This window comes from Bison bison, unplaced genomic scaffold, assembly GCF_000754665.1.
Source record: "Bison bison bison isolate TAMUID 2011002044 unplaced genomic scaffold, Bison_UMD1.0 scf7180017864302, whole genome shotgun sequence".
Lineage (NCBI taxonomy): Eukaryota > Metazoa > Chordata > Mammalia > Artiodactyla > Bovidae > Bison > Bison bison.
In genome coordinates this window covers 1,045,642-1,051,317 of record NW_011494874.1, presented here as the reverse complement: position 1 = coordinate 1,051,317, position 5,676 = coordinate 1,045,642, and positions in this window count along the sequence as shown.

The window sequence follows — 5,676 nt, the reverse complement described above, 5'->3', positions numbered from 1 at the left end:
GAGCCCCGCCGCGGGGTGAGCAGGCAGCTCCCAGCCGGCGGCCCCCTGTCCTGGAGGCGGGCCCCACCAGGCCCTCAGACGGCGGCAGGGGCCCACGTGGCCATCCTGGCCAGAAAGGGGCGGGCGGTCTCCTGACAGCTCGTCTCCGCAGGGTCCCCAGCCACCTGCGGTCCCGCGTCCCCGTCGCCCCCCGGCACTCAGTGTCGAGGGATGGTCTCCCATGCCGGGCCTGGCATCCAGCCTGCAGCCTGCGGGCAGCCGGCCGAACCCTGAAACAGCAGGTGCGGGCCCCCGAGTGTACCCCAGGGGCGCACACCTCCAGCCACCCAGGCCCGCTGTGCCTCCCGGCCCACGCTCGGAGGGGCGACTGTCACCCTGAGCTGGGCGTGGACGGCTCCAGCCCCAGCATCTCCGCCCGCCCTCACGGGCGCTGGCCAGGAACCAGGAGCCACGTGGGGCTCAGCCACACCTCCGCCCTCCGAAACCCGCCCCTCTGCTGGTGCTGACCAGCAGGGCTGGAAAGGGCTCAGGCAGAGCTGGTAACCCCGCTTTGTAACTTCTAGTCCAGACTGTCACTGACCTGGCCGCCGAGGAGAGCTGGGGGAAATCCAGGCGCTCCTTTGCTCCGTGACCTGATGGCGGGGCAGGGGGCGGCGGGGGGTCCGTCACCCAGTCTGCTGCTCAGCCCAAGACCATGGTTCTGCTTTCTGTTCGCAAATCTCGATAGCTCTGTTTCTTCCAAAGTAGATCATGTCCCCGAGGGTCCAGGCCGGATGGGGTCAGCTGGGGGCTGCAGCCAGGGCAGGTGGCCGGCCGTCTCTGCGCTGGTTGCCCCCCGGGGAGCTGGGGCGGTGGGGGTGGAGGCGTTTCTGCTGGCCTCAGTGCCCGGGGCGTGGGGGTCGGCCCACGGGCAGAGGCCCGGATGAGTGGCTCGAAGCGGTGCCCGCATTTCATTTCTGCTGCTGCTGCTGCTGCGTCTAGTCTGTCTTGTGAACTCGCAACAAAAGAGGTGGAGTCCAGGGTGGCTGCACCACTCCTGCAGTCAGTGGCGATCTGTTCCCAACTAGTCCCTTTAGACCAGTAAGATAACTTCCACAGCAAACTCAACGACTTAATTGGTAAACACAAAAAGCTGGCATTATTTTCCAGGATTTCTATGAGAATTACCTGTAGAGTTAACAGAGTCTGTGGTCAAGGAAGTGTACATCCACGTAGACACTTTTGAGAATCGGTTCTTTCTCTGATGGCACACCTCTGCGTTCAGTTCTCTTACCCAAAACAAAGACCAAAGAAGGCCAATCTCTTGTGTGACTCTGTATTTTTAATCTGCCTGTTTTAAAAAAATAAAACCTTGCGTCTGTACAGCCGCTCGCTGTGAGGACCCATCTTGACAGTCCAAGTGATTGTGACCAGTGACCACGTCCCGTGTTCTTCTGCTCTTCTGAGAAAAAAACACAAAAGGACCGTGTGAGTTATTGCCCAGCAATAATCATGTTGTTAACTGTGGGTCAACAACATGTCTGACTTCCTGATAGCATTATTATGTTTGATATTTTTGTTTACTGTATATCTTGTGTGGTTTTATTTGGTATTTATTTGTGTTTTGAGGTCTTGCAACGTTTTTGTGTTCCTGATGCTAATAACTGAAGTTTGTAAGAGTGTAGAATGCCCAACTTTGAAATGCTGAAACTGTCTCATTAGAGGAAAATAAACCTGACTGAGGAGTCTCGGCTTCTTTCTCAGCTCACTCTCGGAGGCCCAGCACCATGGGGCCAGCGTCCCCAGGTGGTCACGGGGGCCCAGCCCTGGCACAGGAAGCCCCGCTCCTCCCCTGAGGCTCCCCCTGAGTCAGCAGGCGTCAGGGCTGCCCTAGTACCCCAGGCACAGCACGAAGGCCCCGGGTTCTGCCCAGCCCCCCACAACCCCTGCTCCTCCGCGTGTCACCCCCCCAGCCGTGTGGCCCCCCGAGCCCACCCTGCGCTCTGCCGTCTCCGCGTGGCTGGCTTGTGGGGCGCCGGGGCCTCGTGAGAGTGTTTCCAGGTGAGGACTGACGGCCTCTGCACACCCCCCACACACAGCATCAGCGCTGGCCCGGCGGTGGCCTGAGTCCCTGCAGAGCTCCAGTGGGCTGGGGGCCGCACCCCGAGCCTGGGTCATTCTATCAGACGCTGGAGGTTGAGGGGAAGCTGTGAGGGGCCCAAACCCCACGCCCAGCCTTGCTCCTGAGCAACCCCAGGGCCGCAGGTGGGGCCTCGGAGGGTAGAGCACAGAGACCCGGGATCTGAGGACCGGAGGGCTGCTGGCCCCAGGTGGGGGTTCAGGACTGTGGGCAGGGCCCCCGCCCTGGGCACCTCTGTTTCTTCTGCTCCCAGACATTCATGAGGCCGCAGGAGACCCAGGGGAGGGCAGGGGGCAGCGGGGGGGACAGGCTCAGCCAGTGGTGCCCACACCCCTGGGAGGAAGCGCCTCGGGGAGACCTCGGCCTGTTGGACAGGATGGGCAGCCGGCCACGACACAGGCTCTGGTCATTCAGCTGTGAGTCCTCCCACCATGGATGGCATGGGGGTGGGAGGGACCCTCAGCACAGCACTGGGCTCCAGGGCGCCCCCCCGACCCCCTGCCGGGTTTGGAGCCTGGTCACCCCATACTCAGCCCCCAGGTCCACTCGCTTGTCGTGGCCCGGCTGGTCCCCTGGGTGGCTGGGAGCGTCTCTGACTCTGGCTGTGGCTCCCCTGGGCCCAGCGGCCCGTGGTGTTTCCCCTGAGTGACCACCCCCCGCATACAGAGGCTGCGGGGGCAGGCGACAAGTTAACCCCCACTGGAGGGGTGAACAGGCAGGACAGTGCAGGCCCCTGACCGACCCTTGCCAGAACCCTCCCCAAGGTGGGGGGCTCAGCGACCCACTGGGGGCGGTCTCCTGGGTGTCGTCTGCCTGGCGTGCACACGTGGGGAAGGGGCGGCCTGGCCGGGACTGAGGCCCTCCTGGGGTGGCCCTCGCACCCCCCGCGCCCCCCAGGCTGTGAGCGGGCACTGCTGCCTGGCTCTGCAGGCGGAGGAGGAAACAGACCAGCTGAGCCGCCGGCCCACAGCACTCACACCGGGCACAGCCCGCATCCGAGCCTGGCACACCCCCGCCTCCACTGAGCTGCCAGCCGCCCGCCTGGGCCCCGCTGGCTGACGGGCGGTCCGCTCAGGCCCTCCCAAGCCGGGCAGAGACCCCGGTTCACTCCCTCCTGCGCTCCAGCAGTGCCGCCGAGCCCAGCCCCCAGCACGCCCCGCCTCACCTCTGCGCGCTCCTGCCTCAGGCTCTTTGCGCCAGCGGTTTCTGCCCAGGTGGGGCTTGTGTAGCCCCTCCTCACACAGGCCTGCCTGGCCACCTTGCCTGAGGGCTCGCACACGCCCTGCCCCCCGCAGGCCTGGCGCCAAGCCTGTGGATGAAGGAGAGGCCCACCTCGAGGCCCAGAGGTTGCAGGGAGGCCGCAGGCCACAGGAAGGAGTTTCCCAGGGCTCCGCACCCCTGGGCTGGCAGGACTGAGCGGGACAGCAAGGCCTGGGAGGTGTCCGGCCAGCCTTGGGGGAGTGCCAGCCTTCCCTCCCCCTCGTGAATATTTTTGAGCTTCTGGTGTTCCAGGCGGTTCCCGTGCAGTGTGAACAAAGCCCCAGGAGCCCCACCGGGCAGCGGTCAGTGGCGGACGCTGACAGTGGGTGTGTGTGTGGCAAGGGTCGGGGGGTGGCCCTGTGCAAACACTGAGAGAAGGGGGCCCTGCTGATGGGGGCCGTCCTCACCCCTCCTCCCGGGATCCAGGAAGCGAACCTGCGAGTCGGAGCTTCGGGCCCTCCAGAGGAACACTAAGGCCCAGAGAGGTGCGGGAATCCGCCCAGGGTCGCACAGCGAGTCAGGAACAAACGTGTGGGAGAAGGAGCGGGGACACTGGCCTGGGGTGGATCTGTGCCCACGGAGTGGGGGTGCGGGGGGAAGCCTGTGGACCATGGCTGCGGGCAGGGGAGGGCCACCCCGACCCTGGGGGCAGCGGGGCAGTCGGTGCCCTCAGCCAAGGGGCGCTGCGGTGGCTGCTGAGGCCACAGGACTGGTACTCAGCTGGAAACTGGACCCTTCAAGGGGGCGCGGTGGCCTAACGGGGGTGGGGGTGCTCCAGCTCTGCCAGGGGAAGGTGACCGCAGAGGGCAGTCAAGCCAAGGCAGAGCCGGACACACACGGGGACCTTGGACCCACCCGTGCCCAAAGCAGCCGTGCAGTGGACCTCCTAGTTACTGGGAGAAGTTCTTCGGGATGTGTGTCTTTCCCCACTCTGAACCCGTCCTGCCTCCGCTCAGAATGGCGCGTTGGGCAACGGATGCTCCTACCCCGAGCCCAGCAGCCCCGGCTCCTCCTCTACTGCCCCTGTCAGTCCGACCTGGAGCTTCAGCTGTGACCTCATACTTCCAGTCTGGCTTTACCACCACATCTTCCAGGAAGCCTGCCTTGACTGCTGTGGAGGATGGAGCTTCCTGTCAGCCCTACAGGTGACCAAAGTCAAACTCAGGACCACAAAGATCCACCTTCCATCCCAGGCTGGGCTGGGGGCCAACCCATCAGGTAGATCCTGCACCGCTGAGCTCCTGAGTGCCCCATCCCAGCCAGGAGAAAGGGTGGGACAAGCTGGTGGGCTCGCTCCCTCCCTCCCAGTCAGAGAAGTCGCTGTGCCACGGCAGAAAGTGATCTGAGTGCCCCCAGCAGTGGGCTCCATCCTTGGAGGAGATACCTTGTGTGGGGGAGAAGCAGAGACCATCAGGGAGAAAAGCGCCCAGGACAGGAGGTCTGCAGGGAGGGTGGCCTGGAGATAGGCGGGGGGAGCCGCTCCCCTTCACTCCGCCTGCACACCCACCTCCACAGTCTACCCTTTGACCCGTCCTTGCATGTTAATTCATCAACCACAAGGGCATCCTGAAGCCAGGGGCCCACCCGCCATTCCTTTCCCTCCCATCAACGATAACCAACCAGGCATCATGCGTTGGTCTCCCACCATCCACCAATCACCCCATTCATCTCGCCATTCATTCCCAGCCCGTCCCCTAACAATCAGTTCACCACCCACCCGTCACCCATAAACCCGTCGTCCAGGTTACCAAGCCCCATCCATCTGCCCACCCACTCCCTCTCTGCCATCCCATCACCAGCAAATCCATCCACTCCCCACCACCCACCCCCATTCCTGTCTCCCATAGAGAGAGCCAGGCACCCCTCTCTCTGATTAAACACAGCCGTCCACCTGCTCTCATCCTTCCACATCTCCCATCCTCCACCCATTCACCCATCCTGCACTCATTCACTCTGCTCACCTGTCCATCCACCCATCCATTTATATCCGGTCACCACTCTACTCTCAGCCAGCCAGCCACCACCGTTCTACTGATCGACCATGCTCATTCACCTGCGTCCATTTGCCATTCATTTATCTGCCATCGATACCTTCATCCACCATTCAGCTCATTTACCATCCATTTCCATCCATTCACCATCAAAAATCCACAGACTTGTTTTCATCATTCAGGTATGACCTAAATCCCACTATACAGGGGAAGTGACCGATTTAAGGAATTATATATATATAATATATATTTACATATATAATATATATTTATAATATATACTATATAAAAGTATATATAATATGT